Genomic DNA, 24,912 nt, shown 5'->3' on the forward strand with positions numbered 1-24,912 from the left:
TACTGCTCAATATTATGAGAACAGGGATAAAGAGGCAAAAGACAAGCAAGAGAAAAAGACTAAAGAATTAAAAACGAGGGTTCTTCTGCAACAGGCTTATCCTCCTCGTCCTGCTCAGCGCCAGTTTCAACAGCCTCTACAGTTTCGGAGGGTGTATCAAAAGCCTGAGCCTTTTATTCCGCGACCTTTATTAGGTCCTAACCAATGTGCCTATTGTAGAGAGGAGGGTCATTTCAAGAATAGTTGCCCGGTTTTATTACAGTGTAATGGAGGACTATCTGCTCCACGAGGTCGTGGCATTTATCAATTAGCGCCCAGGGGTAGAGGTCGAGGTGCGTTGACCCAAGAACAGCGTTCCCTTCCCCCTCCAAATTCTATGAACTACTTTGATCAACAGAATACTCAGTCTACCCAGTATTACAATGATGATTATCATGTTGAAGGTGAAAATGAAAGCCTTCACGCTAACTAGGACAGCCATAGACAAAGTGAGGGAGTTGTATCGATTCCAGTGGATCAGAGTGGACCTTATGTTAATGTCACTACAATGGGTGCTTGAGAGCCATTTCTTTTAGATACGGGTGCGATGAGAAGTTCTATCATTCACTCTAAATTCCCTGGGGCACCTTTGTCGGCTCAACGAATGTATCAGTAGGATTTTCTGGCGCCCCAGTTCATAACCCAGTCTCTAACCCTCTGCCTATTTCAATTGGCCCTTATGATTTGGAAGCTCCTCTTCTTTTAACAACTGGTTGCGGCGAGAATCTGTTGGGTTTGGATTTATTGAAAAGATTGCATGCAACAATATATTGTTCTCCTTCTGGTGTGCATCTTACTTTGGGGCAGAAATTGAATTCTTCAATGTATTTGTCTAAAGATCAATTCCCACCTGAATTGCTCTCTCTTCCTGCAACGCTCTGGGCTACGGGTCCAAATGATGTTGGTTGTCTTGAGATCCCGCCTTATGTTGTTACTCTCAAGCCCAATGCTAAATTGCCACGCATTCCTCAATACAGAATTTCCAATGAAGGTGAAAGAGCGCTTTTGGATATCATTTATGATTTGATTCAGAAGGGTGTAATTGAGGAAACGAGAGGAAATGTATGCAATAGTCCTATTCTTCCTGTTCTTAAACGTACTGATCTTTCTCAGCCTCCTGTTTATCGTTTTGTGATTGATCTTCGGGAAGTCAATAAAATTGTTGTACCACAGTTTCCTGTTGTCCCAGATATTACTGCCCTGTTAACTATGATACCTGCCTCAGCGGCTTGGTTTTCTGTTATTGTTCTGAAAAATGCTTTCTTCAGCATTCCCATTGCCAAAGTGAGTAGGGATATTTTTGGTTTCTCTCTAGGAGGTCGAAGTTTCCGGTTCAAGCGCGCACACCAAGGCTATTGTGAAAGCCCCTCCATTTATAGTCAAGCTCTGAAATGTCAGCTTGATGCTTTTCCTTTGCCCGCAGGTGCTACTCTTATTCAATATATGGATGATTTGTTGATTGTTGCTGATTCAGAGGATGTCTGCAAAAATGTGACTGTTGCACTGTTACGTCACTTGTCTGATCTTAATCATAAGGTTTCGCTTCTAAACTACAATATGTCCGTCGAGAGGTTGCCTATTTGGGTCATCTCTTATCAAAGGAGGGAAGGCGATTAACCCCAGAACAAATTCAAGCGATTGCGCAAATGTCTGTGCCATCCACACAAAGAGAGGAGCGTGCCTTTCTGGGCATTACCTCGTATTGTAGGCAATGGATTCCAAATGTTTCTTTGTTGGCCAAGCCTTTGTTAGCACTCACTTTGAAAGACACACCCCAACCCCTTCCTTGGACTGACGAATGTCAGAAGAGTTTTACTGATTTACGTGCTGCTCTGTGTTCTGCTCCTGTGTTGGGTACTCCAGATTACAGTAAGCCCTTCACGCTTTATGTCCATGAAAGAGAGGGTTGTGCGTTGTCAGTCTTAACACAACTATTTGGAGACAAACAGTGGCCATGTGCCTATTTTTCAGCTACATTAGACCCAGTAGCCAAGGCATTGCCTAGTTGTCTTAAAGCTACAGCAGCAGCAGCAATTTCTATTCGTCAGTCTGCTGGAGTGGTGCTAGATAATACTCTCATTGTTATGGTACCACATGCAGTGGATACCTTGCTAAATAGGACAAAAACACAACATCTTACAAGTGCTGGATATGAGCTGACGCTCTTGGCTAGTCATGTGTACATCAAACGATGTAACATTTTAAACCCAGCCACACTGTTACCTCTTCCAGAAGAGAAAGATATTCAGGAACAACATGATTGTTTTCTCCGTACTGAGGAGGAAACAAAAGGAAGAATTGATTTGAAAAATACGCCGCTAGTGGATCCAGATGGGATCCTGTGGGTGGATGGGACTTGTTTCAAACTCCCAAATGGCGAGACAACTTCAGCTTATGCTGTTACCACCTTGTATACAATTGTGGAGACAGCACGCATCAGATATAATTCAGCTCAGGCGGCTGAACTGATAGCTTTGACCAGAGCGTGTGTGTTATCTAAAGGAAAGAGAGCGAATGTATATACCGACAGCCAGTATGCGTTCGGTGTGGCGCATAGCTTTGGTCGTTTGTGGAAGGAAAGAGGATTCCTTACCTCCCACGGTACTAAAATACAGCATGGTCAATTGGTAACTGATCTTCTTGAGTCACTTGCTTTGCCTACCCAGATAGCAATTGTGAAATGTAGTGCGCATAAGAAGATGACTGATGATGTTGGTCGCGGAAATGCTTTTGCGGACGAGGTAGCAAAAAGGACAGCCAGAGATGCTACAAGTCGCATGTATGTCGCGGGCCCTGCGAATTGGGTCAGGGAAAGAGGGATGTGTGAGGACACAATAGAAAGTGTGAGATCGATTCAGGGAGATGCTACAGAGAAAGAGTTGAGAAAGTGGAAAGAGAGTACAGGAATGTTAGACGCTACAGGATGTTGGATAGAATTGTCAGAACACCAGCTTTGGTTGTTACCAGATGCCTATGTACTGCCTGTAGTTACTATGGCGCATGGTCCAGCCCACATCAGTGCGAAAGGAATATGTAAACTTCTGGATCCAGTGTGGCTGAACGAAGGGATTCCAAAATGTGCAGATAATGTGGTGAAGCATTGTATCATTTGCTTGATGTACAATCCGGGAAAGGGAACCACAACTCCGGCAGGTCATTTTGCTCCCCCAACATATCCTTTTGAGGTGTTGCAAATCGACTATATTCACAAGGATCGATGTAACAATCTTAAATATGTTCTGGTGGTGGTATGTGCCTTTTCCCCCTGAAAGACAACACTGCTTTGTCCACTGCCAAGGTTCTTCTAAAAGAGTTCTTCCCTAGGTTTGGTTTGCCGCGCATTGTCTGGAGTGACAATGGAAGTGAATTTGTAGGCCAAATTATGCAAAAGGTGTGTACCGGTCTTGGTATAAGACAAAAGTTCCATGTGGCAAATCATCCTCAGTCAGCAGGTTTGGTAGAGTGCTATAACGGCACTCCCAAACTTAAGCTTGCAAAAGTACAAGCCAGCAAAGGTCTTAGTTGGCCCGATGCTTTACCTTTGGCTCTGTACATTCTCGTTTGGGACTCAGCCCATACGAGGTTGTTTTCGGGCGCCCAGCTAATGTATGGGGAGTCCCTCGCCCTAAAAAGTACTCTGACATACAGTATCCAATGCTGATTGACTATTTACATGACCTCACCACTAAATTACGTGTTCTTCACCAACAGGTTCAAAACGCTTTACCAGAAGCCTCCACAGACTCAGGTCCCTCTATCCAACCTGGAGACTGGGTCTGCGTGAAAAATTTTCAGAGGACAAAGAATTTGGAACCTCGCTGGAGGCCACCTCGACAAGTCCTCCTGACAACTCGTATAGCAGTAACAGTCGAATGGAAAAAGAACTGGATCCACGGCGTGCACTGCAAGAAAGTGCCCTTGCCCTTGCCTTTTGATCAGTGGGTTTAAAGGTATAGGTGATTCTGAAGGAGAAAAAGTCCTCCGATTCATACCTTTCAGTAAAGCACACCTGGATGGAACTCGATCGGAGAAAGAAGATGACGACATTCTACAGGAAGCTATACCTTCCCATCTCCGATTAAACACTACAGAGCCACAGACCCTATTTCAAGACCAAACTGTACCAACAAGGACTAGATACAATTTAAGACCTAGATTGGTCAAGGACACCTGAGATTTTCATCTCTTCTGCTACATTTTATCATCTGTCCAGGTTGCAGGGTCACGGTAGGAGTCTTGGTTTGTGACCTGTATAGTGGCTAGGCCCCCAGGACTTGCAGTGTCATAGTACGGCTAATAATCACAGCCAAGTGAATAAGGAAGATTGCCGTGAGCAACAATTTTAGAGGATGGATGTTAAATTAGGAAAGAAGGATAATAAGGAAGAGATGAGAAAGAAATATTGTAAACTATTGTACAGTTGATGTGGCATAACATGGTGTGTTTTTATGTTTTTGTGTATCTTATTGGCTTGTGTAGGTTGGGTTATTCATGCTATGCAGCAAAAAGTTGTCCCTAATTCTATCTCTTTACCTCTTCATTCTACTATCTCCCCACATCAATTATATACACTTCCCCAACATGAACTAATCAGGAGAACAGAATATTTTAATAATTCATTTATCCAATTGTTGCACCAACACCAATTGGTAGTCAACACAACCGACTGTTGGGTGTGTGGACTTATGCCTCATACCACAGATAAAGAGATGCCATATTTAGTCCTTCCATTTTCTTATGAAGGTTCCGCTTGGGCTTATTTTGTAATATTTTCAAATGCATATCAGAGCCGATTTAGACGTCCAGTTGGTTCCTATGGTAGTAAGCCAGATTTTAGTCATAATTCTCTGATAAAGGGGATGGTGGCTATGACTAAAATTGTGGAGAATAATAAGGTTCCTGTTGATGAGAGACAATCATATACTAATTGGAACGTGACTCGTTACATTACTAGCCTTACAGATAAAACTAAACAGGGAAAATCTCCACCAATTTGGACTGTCCCTCATCAAGGTAATTTCTGTTTACAAATGAATGGCCAAACTACTGACACTGGACAAAGAAAAAGCTTTTGTTCCCATACATACATCTACACGTCTCAAAATTCACCGCCGTTAGTGCCATTCCAGGGCACATATTTTGTCTGCCACAATAGAGCTTACACATGGCTACCAACTGATTTTTCAGGAACATGCTGTATAGCTTTTCTTCTCCCTCCTACATACACTGATCCTTCAGGCCATCATAGAAACAGATATGGCAGAGGGATTATTGATTCTAAAGACACGGCAGGACAAGAGGGAAGTGATTTCCTCAAAGGATTTCTTCCTTTTTGGGGCCCAATGGCCAACAGCAGAAACATGAGACAGCTGGTTCGTGTTGTTGAGACTACCATAGATGTCACTGTAGGAGCCTTGAGTAATCTCACAGCTGAACTTCAGGCGAACTCATGACTTTGCAGAACAGGATTGCACTAGATATTATTCTTGCAGATTGTGGTGGAGTCTGTAAATTGATCGGATCTAGCTGTTGTATTTATATACCTGACGACGCCCCTACGGTATGCCAAGCCATCTCCAAATTACATATGATCTCTGAATCGATCCATCAAGACGAAGGAGATTGGTCTTTATTGGGATGGTTTTGGGGATTACTGTCTAAATGGGGATGGAAGGCACTAACCTTCCTTGGAGTGGTTTTGGCCATCATTTTTTCCTTTTGTCTCTGTATGCAGTGTGGCCCCGCCATCTGCGGTCTTTGTGCCACTCTGTGTGTCCCAAGACCTGAGTCACAGAACACAGAGAACATTAAAATGATGTTGCAGCAACAGCTTGACGACCTCATGGCTATTGACATTGATTCAGATTAACGTGAATCTGTGATGTTTTGCCTGAGTTATGGCAAAAGGAGGGTCTGAGGAAATTCGATTTTCGATCTCGCTTATATTCAGCCACCATTTTGTGTTCCGCCACCATTTTGTGTTGCCCTCACTCAGGCAGCACAATGAACGAAGTTTTTTCTGCTGATCTCACTGCGACGTGTAAAAATAACCTCCTGCCTCTGTTTACAAGACTGATGTCAGGGACTGGCTGAGTCCACTAATCCCCGTCTGGTCCGACTGATCCCTGTTTCAACTATCTGTTGGTTTGCACCATTCTTTCCTGACTTTATCTTATCTTCTGGCCTTCGCTATTCTCTACTTGTATTCTCTCATTTCACAACTGTCCTCCAAAGCATACAAATGTGTCCTGCCACCTGCAAGTTGAGTTGTAGACACAATCACTGATTAACTTGTGGGGAGGGGTGACAAAAGCAGTTGTAAGAGAGGTTTATTTTGGTTACTTGATATCTTGTTTTCAAACTTTTCTCATTGGTTATATCTGGTTTTCAAACTCTTCCCATTGGCTAAACATGTATGCATTGGGTGTGTTCTTGGTGAATCTATGTGCTATAAAAGATTGTGCGCCATGGAGTAAAGTGGCAGTCTCCTAAGAACATACCGGGTGTACTTCTGGGACAACTGTACTTAGCTGCAGCGAATAAACCTGATCTTCTACGCTCAACAGAGTGTCCTACGTCTCTGTTCAACAAAGCAGGTGAACTCAGGAGATTAAGGCGTACCCTGCGCCGCCAGGCCCATAAGGCCCTGGTTCTTCAGTATGCCCCATTGAGAAAGCAGGGCCATGCTATGTCCCATGCTACATGAAGCACCAACCCAAGAATGGATGTCCGGTATGCTGGGAGGGTGGGTGGCACAAAACGCATGTTTGAATCATAACTCAGACACAATTGCCCTCATCCTATATGGCCCAGCTACATATCCATGCACCATGCGGATAGGGAAAGTACTGACAAGATAGCTCACACTTGGACCTGGTGTAGGCAGGACAAGGCCCTCCTGTGACCAGTTTAAACACAAACACCAAGACAACAAGGTCAGATATCTAGGACAGGAACTCACACTCACTGTCATGGCAGCATGCTCCATGGGGGGACAGCTACATCACCTGGGAGCCCCAGGGCTAAATCACACTACACCCACCAGCAGGCCCTGTCACACACACCCCTTACACAAGCAGACACCACCAGGACAGGCAATGGATTTACCCACTGTCACAATGGACATGCAACACAACAAGACCAATACATAGCCGAAGAAGCATCCAAGCCACAAATCGACATGTCAATGACTCAGGAGAACATATCAATCTGTCCCCTGCTACATACCAATCCACAAGTGAACATTGAGGAGAATGCTAGGCACATACAACTACCTGGAGGAACAGTGCCAACTTGAATGTGTATGAAACATGCATGTTGCATGAAACAGCATTAACATTGTCTGTCTCTCACACACAGGGCAACGTGATGAATATCCCCCCCAACAATGGGGGGGAAGAATCACAGTCACAGGCCCGGGAGGAGCCTGATCCCACCGGCAGCGACGCCTCTCAACACTCCGCGGATGACCTCGACTGACCTGGACCCTCTGGTGTCCAAGCCCCTGCAGAACCTGGTTCAGGAACATCTGTGCCAACCACCACCCCCAATTCCTGCCACATCCCAGGAGACACCAAGGAGCCCTGCCCGCAGTGAACAACTGAGCCAGTCTGACCAGGAGGGACAAGGTGCGGCGGGCACCCAGGAGGAGGCAGACAACACCGCCACTGCCATCATTCAGGGGTCCCGTAGCGTAGACCCAATGTGCCCACAACGGCAGGCCAGGCTCGTGTGGGCAGAGGTGGTGGGAGTGGAGGACGGCGGAGGCGAGAACCTGACCAGCCAGCTGAAGGGACCGGTGTGTCACACATCCACAACATCATGGAGGCATACCGGCGTGACACCAGGGAGTTCAGCCAGGTAGTGGTAACCCTCACAGAGATCAAGAACCAGCAGGCCGAGCAACACGCCAGTCAACAAGAACACCAAGGACGGATGGAGGCAAGACTGGCTGAGCTCCTGGCGGTGCAAAGGGACATAAGCCATTCACTCCGTCGGATCGCCGACAACATGGGCAACCCTCCCTGTGCCACCAGGCGCAGACCACCACCAGCCACAGGGAGGGAGGAGGAGGAGGATTCGTCGGACGGAGCGTCCCAAGCATCGTCAAGGTCTGCATCTGAGGGTCCCGCGAGGAAGGTGGGTCATCCATGGAAAATACCATGAGAGGCAGCGGCCAATTCACATCTCCAAGGTCACCTGGCCTGGCACCTGGCCTTCATGTGCGACAGCATCACCTCATTGACTGATATCATCTGCCACATGGACTTGCTGGTCACAGTCTGAGCAATCATGCCAAACACTGTGGTCTGGACTCTGATGACTTCAAATGCCAAGGATCCCATCTCCCCCTGTGAACTTTGGATTCTATGGTCCCTGCACAGCACCTTTTTCTGTGCAAAAATCACGCCCCAGAGCTATAAATAAAGAATGAATACATGAAATGTTATGTTGCAGTCATTTAGCATGAGTCCACACTATACGTGTGGGGATATGTCGAAGTATGCCTGAGTGTGGAACAAACTCCAGCCATCCATACACTTGGATCTGAGTCCGGTGGAGGACACACATGGGTCACAATGTATCACAAAATACAGACATGGAGCCCAATACTTACCCGTGATGGCCTCAAGCTGCTGAGGGGGTGCTTGCAATACTGCTCAGACAGACCAATTCGGAAGAGTATCATGAAGGTGTAGAGGTCATGGGTCATGTTGATGTGCCCCGGGAGGGAGTCCCAGATCTGTTTGGCGAGGTGGGAGAACTATCTCCTGCATGCAGTTTTTATGTGGATGTGATGAATGGTGGCCAGGGCAAGGTGGGCTGCATGGAGTCAGGCCAGCGGGGTGTTGGATGACAGACATCCAAGGTCGGTGTTGGGTCTGGGGTTGTGGACTGCCTCCTGAGTGTGGTTGAGGAGTCTGAAGGTGATCCTGCAGCACACAGTGAGCCATTGTACCTATCTCAGGTGGACGGTGATGTGGCTTGGGCGGGGGATGTTGCAGATGAGGTGTGCGGATGCACCCTGGATGTGGACAAGTTCTCCTGCAGTTTTGCTGTTGTTCTCCATAGAGGCCGGTGCTGTAGTTGAGCCGGGCGGTGTCGTGGACCAGGGGGGCGGTCTGTCTTGCCTTGGAGTGGATCCATCTGAGGGTCATTTGCAGCATGTGGAGGGTGTTGCAGCATGAGGTACAGATGGTGGTGAGTTGCATGGTAATTGTGAGCGATGGGTCCATGATGAACACCAGCTTGCGTGTGTGACCACTGGGTGCTGGTGTGGTGCACAGACCAGTGGGACACAAGGAGTTGATCCAGCTGTAAGGGGACAATCCTCAGATGATGACCTCTGTCCTGTCCAAGTCCAGTTTCAGGTGGCTGATGTTCAGCCATTCCTCAACGGATCTCATGCCTTCTTGAAGTTTGGATCTGGCAATGGCTGGGTCTTTGGTGAGTTTGAGGAGCAGCTGGGTGTCAATGGCATTCGAGATGATGATGAGGTTATGTGCGCATGTGATGGTGGAAAGGTGGCTCATGGAGGCATTGAAGATCGTCACGCTGAGAGAAGAGCCCTGTGGCATGGGCCAGATGACCCCAGTGTACTACATGTTGCAGGGTGGAGGCAGACTCCCTGGGCCTTGCTGGTGAGCGACTTTCTGATTTAACCCTGGGCACTCCTCTGGATACCAGTGTTGGAGATGTGTGAGCTGACAGTGTGGTAGCACATGGTGTAGAATACCATTGAGAGGTCAAGGGTGGTGGCCTCACCATTGTTGAGCATGGCAAAGTTGTCGTTAGTGGTGGCAATGCTGACGGTTGCAGTGGTGTGATTACTGTGGAAGATGGTCTGGTGCCGGTTGCCTGGAGATGGTTGCATGGAGGAAAATTGTCACTTGCTTGTTGAGTTTCTTCCTGATGACATTTTCTGGGTAGGGAAGCAGGGTGATGTACCGGGAGATCCAGCGGAACTGCCGTCCGTTGTTTAAGAAGGGCCTGGGTCTCTGCATTCCTCCTGCACCCATGGAATGTGGCAAACTCAAAGGAGACATTCAGGACGCGTTGGACGTGGGCTTCAAGGATGTGGAATGATGTGGTTTAGATGTTGTGTGGGAAAGGGCCTTATGGAGAGCCAGAGTGTATGTTGCACATGAGCCAGGTTGTGTACTTGCTGCTGATGGGAGTCCATAACCTGATGGGGTTTGTCCTGCGGATAATAGTGCTGTCTGCCTCTGGGTGCCAAGGCTGTCGTGTATGCCCATGAGCTTGCAGTGGCACAAAGTTGCAAGGGATATGATCTGCCTTGCAAGGGTGGGGTGTGCTGGATGGAGATCTGCTGTCAGTTCACTCACAATGCTGATGAGCTCCTTGATGTCGTGTGTTTGGGTGTCTCGGCACTATCTGAAGGATCTCCACTTGTCTTTGCTGATGATATGGTGATGGCTGTGTGTGGCATTTTTCCAGGGCTGTAAGGCAAATGATGGATATTTGTGTTGCAAGGTTTGCACAAGAGTCCGGCTAAGTCTGTAGGAGTCCAGTAGGTCTGCCTTGTCCCAGGTGCCTTAACTGTTGTTGTGCTTCACAGGAAAGTCCGTCAATGTGGCAAGATTGTTGGATCAGTTGCTGATCCAGTGTGTGAGGTTGCAGGGTGTGGCGGGGGTGTTGTTTTGAGTGTCCCACACAGCTTGTCTTTCGTGACTTACATCAAGCATCTTTGGGGGATCGGTAGCGGGGTGTGGGGCAGTGTGTTGCTTGTCGGAGACGTGGATTCAAATGTTGATGGACCAATGATAGATGGTGGTGTGGTTCCCCTCCAGCAAGAAGTTACTGGCCCCCAGCCACATGTAGCCCGTGGAGGTGAGGGCGTGCGTGCAGATGTATGTGTTGATGGCTTAGGGGAATAGTGGATGTAGGCCTGCAGATCTGTAGAGGAGTGTTACTCTGAGGGTTACCATGGAGTTGCTGCAAACCCGGATTTGTGACTCTGAGGGTGTACTTGTGAATAAATAGCAATTCATCCCCCGGGATTGGTGTTGCCGTCCCTACGGGTGATCTGGTATCCGTCTGAGATGGCAATGAAGACGTCATGTGCTGAGGATGCTTTAGTCCAGGTTACTGTCATGAAGGTGATGTGTGGGGCTGTTGTGTTGAGGAGCGGTGCCACAGGTGAGGCAGCAGCAGGCGGAAAGGGTTAGAAATTAGGCAAAAAGTAGCACACAAAGACAAGGTCAGAAAGGCACAGTGCAACAGGTGTATATAAAGGAAGGAGTGTCAGGTTACTCATGGGTCACTCCGCGAAAATGTATGAACAATCACCATAAGGAGACACACCATCAGCAGGCGTTCACGTCCCATTGTGGGGAGCAACCTGCACAAATACATACCCAACCAGGTACTTCATGCGCAATAGAGATCATTAGCCATAAAGCACTACATGCATGTTGCCAAAGTACACATACACACAGATGCTCAATCTTTGACAACTATCCTTAAGGGGATCGCAATAGTAGTACACGTATGTGTACTACTAGTGTGATCTCCTTACGGGTACGCACTGGTAGTACACATACATTTACTACGATTGGGATCCCCTTACGGGTAAGCACTAGTAGTACATGTACGTGTACTACTATTGCGATCCCCTTACGGGTACGCACTAGTAGTACACGTATGTGTACTACTAGTGCCTACACGTACATGTACTACTATAGCGATCCCCTTACGGGTACGCACTAGTACTAGTGCAATCCCCTTATGGGTACGCACTAATAGTACACGTACATGTACTACTAGTGCGTACACGTATGAGTCAAACGCACTGTACAACTGGTGCCTTAGGGGTATGTGTGAAACACACAGTACCTGTGTGTGGATTTCAAAATTACATAGGGGACACATAAGGGACAAGTGTTAGGTCATAAATGCATGCTGGTTGTCATGGATACCGAGCTTTCAGTTGAAATTTGTCCATCAGGTGTCCTGGAAAAGTCAGTTGGCCACAAAATACAATGTTGCAAAGTGGTTGTTGACCTGACATGATGCTCAAATTTTGAACGATGCAAATGCTGTCACTGGTGTATGTTTAAAGGGATTGGAGTAAACGTACGATTCGAATGATTCAGACCAATCACTATGTGCTCCTCAAAATGAATGCCCCTCAACATGACAGATATAAGGCAGCCAGAACCCATGAGAGGGCACTTGCCTGCACAACTTAATAGTCAACAACACTGCTGCTGTCTCTGCTTCCTCTGGCCATGTCACGTGCTGTGGAGAGGGCCCAGCCATTCCCCCTGGAGGAGGATGAGGCCTTGCTGGACGTCCTCCTCCCACAGCACACCAGCCTGTATGGGAGACCAGGGGAGCAGGTGAGTGCTGACTCCACTACCTTTGCCTATGCACCTGTTGTGTGACAGTCAATATATTGTCCAGGTGGGACACACATGCAATGTTGTTTAGAGTGTGTCCCGGGGGGGTCATGCTTATGGCTCTCATGCAGAGCATGATGTAGTTCCTGTGTGCACTCCTCACTTGCATAGTGCTTACAGTGACTTTCACTGCATAGTGCATGACACATTCAGCCTGGCAAATCCTTGGTGGCTTTTTTTCCTGTTGTCCTGAGGTGATTCAGTGGTCCACCTGGTGTGACAGGTGACTGTACCCACACATGTGTATGAGTTGAGTGGACCTGTGGTGAAAGTGTCCACATGATGTGTACGGCCTCATGGACATTGATGTGTGTGAATGTTCCTTGTCATATGGGTGAGTGTCTATGTGAAGTGTTGCACCACAGCTGCATGGTGGAGGCAACAGATCTACCCATCTGATGTGACAAGTAAGCCGTGCTTTGTGTCTGACTTGCAGAGCTAGCACGACAACTGTGACTCCCCACTGGCAAATGGCACATGTGCAGAGTGAGGGTTGTATCCGCTGTTGTCAATGACAGGCAAGTGATCTGTGCCTGGGTGTGTCTGTCTAGTCTGCTGAGGGTGCATAAGTGGAGTGGGACATGTGACTGCTTGGCACGTGCTGGCCATCAGCCTGCTGTTGCATGTGCTGCACAGAGTGTGGCATGATCAGTGAGTGTGTTGCACCCCTCATGAAACCTGTTGACTTTCAATGCCATGTAGTGCATTGGCGCTTGCACAAAGGGCTATTTCTTGTTGTGAATGAGGCAATTCATGTCAGTATCCTATGCCCTGTTCAACATTTCAAAGATGTTCTAATGTGTGTCTCTGGGACATGGAGCAGGTGTATTGATGTAGTGTCACTTTGTCATCCTGACAGGGAACTGCCTACTAGAAGGGGGTGATCTGGAACAACGTTGTCAGGGCCTTGAGATATGCGGGGGAGCGTAGTCGGCCGCTGCTACAGGTTTGCAAGAGGTGGCAGGACATCTGGTGCTGGACCCGGCGGATCGCCCGGGTCCAGCTGGAGCTCGACAGTCCTCACCCCCATGGCGGCCGCCGAAGCCTGACCCCCCACATGAGAGGTGTCCTGGCGGTGGTCTTCCCTGACCTCGATAGGCAGTTACAGGAGAAACTGCAGCAAGGAGGGGGTAGGTACATGGCTTTTGGTCGTGTTATGTGTCGCCTGCTTTTGAAAGTGCTCTTTCGCATAAATAAATACACTCCCAGAGTTGATATGTGCAGTGCATTTTCTGTTCCCCAATGTCACCTGGGGCTCTTTTTCATCCCTTCCCCTCCTTGACATGTGTCCCCTGGTCTGTGTGTAATCACATTTGCACATGGTCATCTAGGGTGCCAGTAAATCTAAGTGCACATAGCTTTCTGCATCATGTTGGAGTGTGGTCTGTGACTTGTGTTGGTACCTTGCCTGTGCCATGACCTGTTCACTATGTTGGGGGTCCATATTTGTTGTCACTGATGATGATTCTCAACATAGGAGTGTGAGCTTTCAACTGAACCCCCTTGCAGCATGCATGACCAATGTTGTGGCCTCAGACATGATGTGCATGAGTGGGAGATATGCATAGTGCCATGACAGTTGAACATTATACAGTCAGCTCATTCCAGGACCACGGAGCAGTGTGCCCACTACAGTCCCCTGAGACACCCTGGCCTCCTAATCATGTGTGTCATCCAACCCTGTGCACATTTACTGTGTGTTCAGCATAGGTCTGCCTCTGTGGCATTGTTACCTGGCCTAGTTTGTATTTTTCAAATTTGTGCTACATGTGTCTACTGGACAGGGATACACCATTTTGCTTGTGCATACTCACACTGGGCAGTGACTGTGTGGCTATTCACAACAATCTGTTGATGGTTGTTTGTCACAAATATGTGTTGCCAGCCCCACGAGGTGATGTTGTGTCAATGAAGCAAGTTTTCAAGCACAGTTATTGTAACCCTGAATAAGAGGTGTCACTTCTTGATCTGTATCAGTCACATTGACTTAGGTATGGGGGGGTGTGCGGGAGGGGCATACATGTGCAACCCTGATTTTTCATTGCCAGGTCTGACTTGTGTGTGAGAATTGGCTATACAGAAAATCAACGTGCAGTGCCCCTGTGATGGTGGCCAGTGCTTAATGTTCGTGCTTTGCAGCCTGTGCCAGTTTTTTACAAACATGTATCGTGCACATATATTTTTTGCACCTGTGTGTGGTTCAGATGCAACGCAGTTTTGACTTTCTATGCTGACATCTGGCTTGCCATGATGGTCCCCCCACAGTACAGCTAGGATTTTTTTCAAACTAATTGCAGGCCCCTTAGCTAATGCATTGTCCTGGTTGTGGACATTTGTGTCACTCCAGATGACAGGCAGTAGGTCATATGTGTAGCCAACTGTGTAATCAGGTGATGGATAGCCATGTGACAAATGACATAATTCAAGTTGTTACTCTAAATAAATTGTACCTTGGCACTCACAGCACTTGTCAACAGTTCTTCATGTTTTAACATTGTTTTTTTTTTTTTTTTTTTTTTTGAAACCGTTTATTGCAATCTCAAATAGTTACAAGTATGGGCCTACAACCGTCTGGCCGGCCGCTAGAGTGGCAGAAGCATATGACATACATACAGAAAAAGGCTCTTGGCGGTGCAAAGAGGTAAATCAGGAGATATCAATGACGCGGGCCACAAGACTCCAAGCCCACAATACGGTTTCATTTTGTAAAAACACAACAACACAAAAAACCACACCCGCAAGGCAACCCGCAATCCGAAGTGACAGCACGCGCTCCTTAAGTGGGGGACCCCAACCAGCCGCAAGACTCTAAAGAGGGGAATGGGAACAGATCAGGGACTGGGGAACTCCGTGCCCATGGCTGGGGGAGGGGGTCAGCTAGGGGGACAGAGCTGGTGAGGCAGCCGGCAGCAGTGGTGGCTCACAAATACCCCCGCGGTAGGCGTTCCAGGGGCCCCAGATTTTCACCCACGCCCCAGGCTTACCCCTCGCCACATACACCACCTTTTCACGGAACATACACCAATCCATGTGTTCTTTCCAGGCCGACACCGCCGGGGGCCTCTGGGACCCCCACAGCTGCGCGATGTCACGCTTAGCTACCATGTATGTTATGTTATGTTATGTTATGTTACAGCGTTCTTTTATAGCGCACGGCTACTCGAAAAGAGTGTCCCGGCGCTTTCCACCTGCATCTCAGAATAAAAATAACACAACACAGCAAAAGAAATGAGAAAAAGAACTGAAACTGAAGCAATAAGAACAGCCTAAAGATTAAAAAGCCAGGTCTTCAGGCTCTTCCTGAACTGGAACAAATTGACAGTGCTGCGCAGCGAAAGAGGAAGCGAGTTCCACAGCTGTGGGGCTTTGCAGCTGAAAGAGCGCCCTCCCGTGCGGGCCTTCCTCACCCGAGGGACCACCGCTTTGTAAAGGGATTCCGAGCGCAAGGAGCGGACTGGTCGATAGAAGGCTAGTCTCCGCCGCAGGTATCCAGCCCCTGATCCAAACAGGGCTTTGTGCATCAGAGTCAGGGATTTAAACTGGATCCGCTTCCGGACAGGCAGCCAATGTAGCGCCTGAAGCAGCCCGGAAGCTCGGGCTCGTCTACGCAGGCCAAAGATAGCCCGGGCGGCAGAGTTCTGTACCACCTGTAGGCGCTGAACTAGGTAATCAGGGAGGCCAAGGAAGAGGGCATTAGCATAATCAAGCCTCGAACCGACGAGAGCCTGCACAGTAATACGCCTGTGCTCCTCAGACAGCAGGGGCAGGAATTTACGAAGCATTTTCAAAATTCCATAACAGGTGCCAGCCAGACCCAAAATGTGTGTTCGCAGCGATAGCTGGTTGTCCAGCTTGACACCCAGGTTTTTAGCCACCAAGGAAGACTGTGCAGGAGGGCTCATGTCGGACGGCCACCAATGCTGCCACTCCGGATCGACACCGCAACCAAAAAACAGAACCTCGGACTTGCTCGAGTTGGCCCTTAGACTGTTCCGTTGGAACCAGTCAAAGACCAATGTAAGACAGTCCCGAATTCTCCCTCCATCAAACTCCTGGTCTTTCCCGCATGTGAAGAGGAGTTGCGTGTCGTCGGCGTAAGAGATGATCTGGGCCCCATATGCTTCCACCAAGGCCGCCAAAGGGGACATAAAGATGTTAAACAACGTGGGGCTCAACACAGATCCCTGTGGAACCCCAACTCCCAATGGCGGCATCTCGGCAGAGCTCTGGGAAACCCAGACCGTCTGGCGGCGGCCTTCAAGGAAGGATGTAAGCCACCTGAGCGCCGTCCCCCTAAGGCCGATGTCATAAAGCCTCGCTAAGAGCGCCCTGTGGGGGACGGTGTCGAAGGCCGCCGATAGATCTAACATGACCAGCATCGCCCTCCCGCCGACATCAAGAGTCTCCCTGATGATCTCAGTGACCTCTAGCAATGCCGTTTCCGTACTAAAATTAGGACGGAAACCGGATTGAGATGGATGGAGCAGATTGTTAGCTTCCAGAAAGCGCGACAGGACACCGTGGACGTGTTTTTCCGTGATCTTCGTGAGGGCCGGAAGAAGTGAAATTGGCCTATAATTGGCCAGAACCTCGACGTCGAGACCCGGTTTCTTTAGGAGGGGGATCACCATCGCTCTCTTCCAAGAGCTGGGGACCCTCCCCTCCCTCAGCGAGGCGTTGAGGATGGGATTAACCAGCGGATTCACCACCTCCGCCATCCCAGCCAAAAATTTGGCGGGGCAGGGGTCAAGTGGCGAGCCAGATTTCAAATTGGCCAACAGCTGCCTGGACACATCGCTGGAAACAGCAGGAAAATCAGACAGCACCGCCGTCGGTGTGTGCGGAAATCCGCACCCAGCCCCGGTGACGCCGCTTCCATCCTCCGGTCCTTCCACAAAGGAGGCCTGAATCGCCTTGATCTTATTAGTGAAGAAGCCGGCCAGATCACCTGCCCACGTATCTGAAGAAACTAGAGGGGGCGATTGGGAACTAGGGGTCGTGAACTCCTTCACAATGGTGAAGATCTCCTTACAGGAGTTCGCGGATGCCTCGATCCTCCTGGCCAAATAGTCCCTCTTAGCTCCCAGAATGTCCCGATGGTAGGCCTTCACCACCGCCTTGTAGGCGAGTTTAGCCTCCCCACCATACAAACGTCGCCAGGCCCTCTCGGCCACCTTACATTGGCTGCGAGCCACACGAAGAGCCTCCGTAAACCATGGTGCAGATTGCCGTGCCGTGTATCCCAGAGTCACCCATCGTGTCTGCGGAACCGAGTAGTCAGTTGGTTCCCACACATTCAGCAAGCATCTCCTCGCTTCAGGCAACAGCGCGACACGCGTAACCACTCGCAGGACCTCATGCACACCACGCCAGAATCGCTCCACCTTTGGGCATTCCCACAGAATATGCAAAAAAGTTGCCAAAGCACCACACCCACGCTTACACAACCCATCCTCAGCATAGCCCATACGCAGAAGCCTTGGCCCCGTCACGTAAACCCGGTGGAGGATCTTAAGCTGGACGAAGCGAAGGCGAGCCGGTATGGCCACCTCCTTCGGAGAGGCCACCGCGGAAATCCAGTCCTCGTCGTCCAACTCCAGCCCATCGGCAACCCAGGCCTCGCGGAGGCCAGTCAGCAGGCCCGATCGGTCGTTAATCAGTTTTTTATATATAAGGGAGATCGTGCTGTCTGGGACATGGCCATCCAGCACTCTATCCTCCAGGGGGGAAGACTCCGGAATGGATGCGACATCCGGGAAGACGGAGCCCAGTGCGTGACGGACTTGCAAGTACCGAAAGTATTCACTGCCTTGCAGCTGAAACTCCGTCTGCAGCGTCTCGAATGTTTTAAATCCCCCCCTCGTCCAGAGATCTCCCACTGTACTGATGCCGATCGTGTCCCACTTCTCGAAGCCCCTCGAGGTCCACAGGGAGCCCAACCTCTCAGACGCATATAGCGGTGACGCCCGGGTCAAACGGTCCTTCCACCCCATAGCTGCGTTAGCCGCGTGCCATACTCGCACCATGACACGCGTAGGTCCCGTCAGGCGGGGGTCGGGCACGCCAGAGTAAAGCGCTCGATTGTAGTCGCCACCAGGCAGGAGCATCTTGTCCATTTCAAATGCCGGGTTCAGGGCGGGCCCGTAGAGGCCGTGATTAATGGCAGCTAGCTGGGAGGCCCAGTAATACCGTTTAATATCCGGGAGGGCAACCCCCCCATCGTACCACGGGAGCGTCAATTTAGCCAAGGCAATACGCGGCCTCCCGTCCCAGAACAGGCGACGCTGTAGACTCTCCACCTCACGGAAGTAGCGCGCCGGGACCAAGTCCATAGTGTTCTGGAGAGCGTACAGGAAGCGCGGCAACGACATCATCTTAAACAATGCCGCTCGGCCGAGCGGCGAAAGCGGCAGGCGCCGCCAACGCACAACGTCCTCCTTCAAGCGCTGGAGGGGGGGAAGCAAATTCCACTCGTAGCGGGCCTCCGGGTCCAGAGTAATGTATATACCCAGGTACCGAAACCCCTGGGAGGCAATCTGGATCGGACAGTCCCGCGGGAGGACGGGAGCCTCCCCGGAAAGCACATATACACAGGATTTAGCCCAGTTGATGACAAGGCCTGAGTTGCGGCCGAATGAGCGCAAAACATCGACCAGGACAATCAGTGATTTACGCGGGGAGGCGAGATACAACAGGATATCGTCAGCGTAGAGGGACACGCGGTCCTCATGCTCGGGGGTCCAGCGGAGACCACGGATGGAAGGGTGCCACCGCAGCCACTCCGCCAGGGGTTCCAAGGCCAGTGCAAACAGGAGAGGCGACAAGGGGCAACCCTGTCGCGTGCCCCGTCCCAGCGCGAATGGGGCCGAGACTCGTCCATTCACCACCACCTGCGCCAATGGGCCCGAGTACAACAATTTGACCCAGCTGATGAATCCCGGTCCAAAGCCAAACTTCGCCAGCATCGCCCAAATGTATGGCCACTCGAGCGTATCAAACGCCATGGTGGCGTCCAAGGACGCCAAGATGGCCGGTTCCCGCACATACGGAACACGCGCGAGCACCCCGTGCAGGCGCCGCAAATTAAGGGCCGTGTTGCGATGGGGTATAAAGCCGGACTGGTCTTGGTGGACCAGATCGCCCACCACACCGACCAGCCGGTTGGCGAGCACCTTGGCGAGGATTTTAGGCTCCGCATTCAAGAGCGAGATAGGCCTATAGGATGTGACCCGCTCATGGGGTCTCCCCTCCTTGTGGATCACCACGATTGTAGCCAGACGCTGGTCCGGCGGAAGGGAGCCCCGCGAGCGGGCCGCCAGGAACATTGCGCGAAGGTGGGGCGCCAGTACATCCGGTCGCAGCTTATACAGCTCGATAGGGATGCCGTTGGGGCCCATGGCCTTGCCAGATGCGACCGAGCGGATGGCAAGGGCAATTTCGTCCGAGGTGGGAGGAGCCTCCAACGACTCCCTGTCCTCCACCGAAAGGGAGGGCAGCGCGATGTCCCGAAGCAGGGCATGGGAATCCTCCTCCGAGCAGGGAGAAACCGGGGAATACACCTCGCGGAAATAATCCGCGAAGCAGGAGACAATGGCTTCCGGCTCGGTGACACGTACACCATCCATTCTCTCGATCAGCGGGACCACACGATTCGCTCTCTCCTTTTTGTCCAACCACGCAATCAATTTACCAGCCTTATCACCCACATCATACAGTCGCCCCTGTTGCTCTCTACTGAGGCCCCTGGCCGCCTCCGTGACGAGGGCCCTATAGGCCGCCTGCTTAAGGTGTAGAACATGTAATGCGGCATCCGTCACCCCACTCCCCAGGTCACCCTCTAGTTCAGTAATTTCGGCCTCCACCCGGGTCACCTCCTCCTGCTCGCGCCTCCGGGCATGGGAGATAAAGGAGAGGGCCTCCCCTCTGAGAACTGTCTTGAAGGCTTCCCACAGGGAGATAGCCGAAGGGACAGACCCCACATTCTCCTCAAAGTACCGCTGCAAGGATTTAATCAAGTCAGCACGAATAGTGGGGTCGCGCAGGTACCAGGCATTGATTGGAGCTACCCTGCCCTCCCCCCTCGGGAAGACATCAAAGTGCAACAGTAGTGGGGAGTGATCTGAAATACCCCGCGCCAGATGGCGCACCTCTCCCACTCTCCCAGCATAGGCCGCGGGGACAAGGACATAATCAAGCCGCGAGAGGCTACCATGGGCACCCGAATGTAAGGTGTACTGCAGCTGCGCAGGATGCTTTAGTCGCCAGCAATCCACCAATCCCAGTGTATCTAAAAGGCCGGACAGCCACGCCTGTGCCCGGGGGAGGTCCCTAGGGGGATGACGATCCATAGACCCAGAAGCCACCGCATTGAAGTCCCCCCCAACTACCAGAAGCCCCCCCGGGAGGTCAAGGAGGAGGCGCCCCAGGTCCGCAAACGTGGTAGATTGTAGCCCCGGCGGAACGTACACTGATACAAAAACGACTACTTTGCCCTCCATTCTACCCACCAAGACAGCGTAGCGTCCCCTCTCATCATGTCGCACCTCATCAATCTCCAACGGGAGCGAGTTCTTAACCATGATGCCCACCCCCCGCGAGCCCGAGGTGAAGCCCGAATGGGCCACCAAGCGATAGCCCCGCCGATTCATGGCATGAAAGGAATTACCAATAAGGTGTGTCTCCTGCAGAAAGATCACATCTGGTGAAATTCGTTTCAGATACTGCAGGACCACACCAAGCTTAATCCTATCCCCCAGTCCGTTAATGTTCCACGACAACAAAGTCAAATCCCTACCCCCCATCACACATAGAAGCCATCAGTCATCCCCCAAAGAGCACCTCGAAAACACCAATACAGTAAAGGGTTTGCCTTGCGGTACAAAGAAACCACACCCCACCCCCACCCACCCATCCCAACAGAACTCCCCCCTCCCTGCACCCCTGCATGAGCCCAGACAGCCCCCCCAAAGTGCAGTGTGCCTGTCGCCCCATAGATGAAAAACTAACTAGTCCCCCAGAGGAGGAGGGAAAGCCCCCAATAGACCCCGTACGACCTCCACAGGAGGGGAACATACACGAGTGGTAAATGGTGACAAGAATGTTGTCCAGAGCAAGGCCTACCATTCACCCCTCAGTCCTGATCCGGCGAGCCCTCCCCGCCAACCGCACCGCCCCCCCCACCCTCCCGGCCCCGATCCCCGGGCAAAGTGTCCAACCAGTCCCCAGCCGCCTCGGGACGGTCAAAAAAGTGCGTGCGGCCATCCACCTCTACCCTTAGCTTAGCTGGAAAAAGCATTGCGTACTTAAGGTTCAGGTCCCGTAGGCGACGTTTAACTCCGAGAAAACTCAGTCTCTGCTTTTGGACCGCCGGAGTAAAATCAGGGTAGAAATTCACGTCCATGTTGTCGAGCCTGACCGGTCCTTGTAGCCTAGAAGTCTGCAGGATAGCGTCTCTATCCCGAAAGTTGAAAATCCGGGCAATGAGAGGCCGCGGCGGGGCTCCGGCCTTAGGTCTTCCTCCGGGGACCCTGTGGGCACGTTCCACCGCAAAGAGTTTACTCAGCCCCCGGGGCTGGAGACGGGTGAGAATCAGGTCCTCCACAAACAGATCCGCCGCCTCCTCCTCTCGTCCCTCCGGCACCCCGACAATGCGAACATTGTTCCTCCGGGCCCGACCCTCGGAGTCCTCCAGTCGACGGTCCATCAGGGCGCTCGCCTGGCCAAGCCGGCGCACCTCCTTTTGGAGGGCCGCCAAGTCTGTTGTGAGGCTCGAAGTAGTGTGGGCCAGAGAATCGACCCGGTCATTCGTTTTGGACAAATCGGCCCTCACCAGGCCCACATCCACGAGGACCGAGTCTATCTTCTGCGCCAGAGTGTCAAAGCGCTGGTCCACCGAGGCCTTCATCTCGGCAATGGCGCCCATGACGTCTCGGAGGGTCAGATCCGCGGGCCGAGCAGACGCATCAGTCGGGCCCGCAGGGGACGTACGCGGCGCCTCTGGAGATCCCTTCTGGAGGGTGTAGCGGTCCATGCTGTTGGACTGATGGGCCGTGCCACGGCGGGTCGATTTCACCTTTGCCCGGTCGCCATCTTGCTTTGTGGACATGGCTGCACTCCCAAAGTCGTGCCAATCTCCTCGAAAGGGCCGACAAACCAGTTCACGGGTTCCGGGGGGGGGTGACCACAGGTCCGCAGGACGACACACAGCCGGCGGGTCGGCTGGGCACCCGGACAAGGCCACACCACCGCACACCGCCCCGCAACCCTACCTCGCTTGAGAGCAAGGAGGGCGCAAAAGCAAAAGTGAAAGCGCGGGGTACGCGAGTCGCCCAGCCTTGCCCGCCGCTGTTGTTCACTTTGTCCCCGGATCGCCCCACAACTCCAATCCGGGGGGCCGGCGTGGAGAAGGCCGCAAACTACAATCGGTGCTCCCGCCGGTGTCCGAGGTCCGATTCGGAAACGGAAAACGGGTGTCGCCTCAGCTCGGGTTCACAGACACAGTCCCCTCATCTAGGACAGGATATAGTCAGGATTAATGCAGGAGGTCGCGGAGGTCCTCGGGAGCTTCGCACCTACGCGGCCATCTTGGTTGCGCGCTAGGCTCCTCCCCCCATGTTTTAAATGTGGTAATTTGATGATTTGTGTTGAGAACAATGATGTGCCCGCATGAAAGATATCTCCCAAGGAAGTGCACACCAAACGGCATTTCCACTTTCATTGAACACACTGGCACCTTTTCAAAGAATAATCCCTTATAGAGTCAATTGTGCACTGTCTGGTTTGCAATAAAGTTTCTTAATTTGTGCCGTGCTCCTGGGTATCGCTCCCTGCTTTGGAGCGTGTGAATTATCAAAATGGTAGCATCCCCACCTCTATGGGGTGTCTCCCTGGGCACTGGACAATAGCTGGACAGCTATTCACTTTTTACTGGAAAAAACGATGCGCTTCTCAATCAGTTTAGTTGCTAAATATTCTGAATGGTTTATTTTCACAATCAAAAGATCTGTGTTCCAAAAAATTTCATTTCCCAAGATGCACTATTTCTGACTTGATCAATACAACATTTTATTCATTGTTCCAATGCATTTCGGCAAGAAGCCTTCATCAGGGAACATCTATGAAAATCAAAATTAATATGTATTGAATATGAGGAATTTACACCCGAATCACTATCTTTACCACATCCTGCCTTTAGTCCAGAAAGTGCTTTAGTGCGCTAATTCATCGTTTTTTGCCACCTTTACCGTATCTATGACTAGGGGTGTGTGTTAATAGCATGCCTTTGATGTAATTCATAGGCTTTTAATCTCTTATTGGAGTACCTCTAATGTTGTGGGCGTGTTGGTTATTCTTATGAATGTACATCGCCTTGCGGTTGATTAAAACTCGTGCTAGTGTTAACGTATAGGTCATGCCGTAGCATGCATCGAGTCTCATTTAAAGTTTACTCTTAGGTACCCAGTTCACCACTAATCTGATGGTTCTAAATCTTACAGGTGAGATAATCCACGGCTGCTTGCATGATTAGTGACGTATTTACGTGCTTGCGTGCTAAACTAGATATAGAAAGAGGACTATTCTTATGGTACTAAGAACCGCTGCGTGTGTTAATAAAGTTATATGAATGTGATGCTCACAATGTGATCGGTAGTGGTTAAACATGAATATTATGGTCGTGATTTATGAATAACGCGATATTGTAAAGAGTTTCAAATGAAATTATGTTTACAAAACTCCTACCTATTAAAAAAATGTAAATAACGGTGTGACATACAATCATTTGTATAATCACTTGACAACAGATGTAAACTAGTAATATTTACAAAACGATATGTCGCCAGCAGTCCGATATGATGCCCAAAATAGGTTGGTGACTTGTTCTCAATGCAAATTGCTACTGTTCATGAGAATGTCTATCCAACGCTTGTGGTTTAAAGGTAACATTAAAATTCCACTCTCTCATTCAATCCGTTGGGTTGTAATGTATTCAAGTGGTATATCCAGAAGTTCTCTCGTTGAAGTAATGAGTTATGGTTATCTTTGCCTTCCTGTTTTTCTACTATCTCTAGTACACAAACTTTAAGTCGACTAATGTGATGGTGTGCTTCAATGAAGTGGTTAGTTACCGTTGATTTCATTTGTTTAGTCCTGATGTTACTTTTATGTTCATTCATCCGATCTTTTAGTTTGCGTTCTGTTTGACCAATGTAGGCTTTTCCGCATGGACATTTCAGCATGTAAATTATGTTAGATGTGTCACATGTTGCCGTGACTTGCAATTTAATTTTGTGACCTTTCATAGGGTGAGTAATTTAGATGCCTTTGATTATATTGTTGCAGTTGTTGCAATTCCAACACGGAACTGTACCTTTCTATATGATCTGAGACTCGTCTTTGCTAGAATGTTTAATGAGTTCACCTATGTTTTTGCCACGGGTGTAAACGAACATCG

The sequence above is a fragment of the Triturus cristatus genome, chromosome 9 (genome assembly GCF_964204655.1).
Source record: "Triturus cristatus chromosome 9, aTriCri1.1, whole genome shotgun sequence".
Taxonomy (NCBI): domain Eukaryota; kingdom Metazoa; phylum Chordata; class Amphibia; order Caudata; family Salamandridae; genus Triturus; species Triturus cristatus.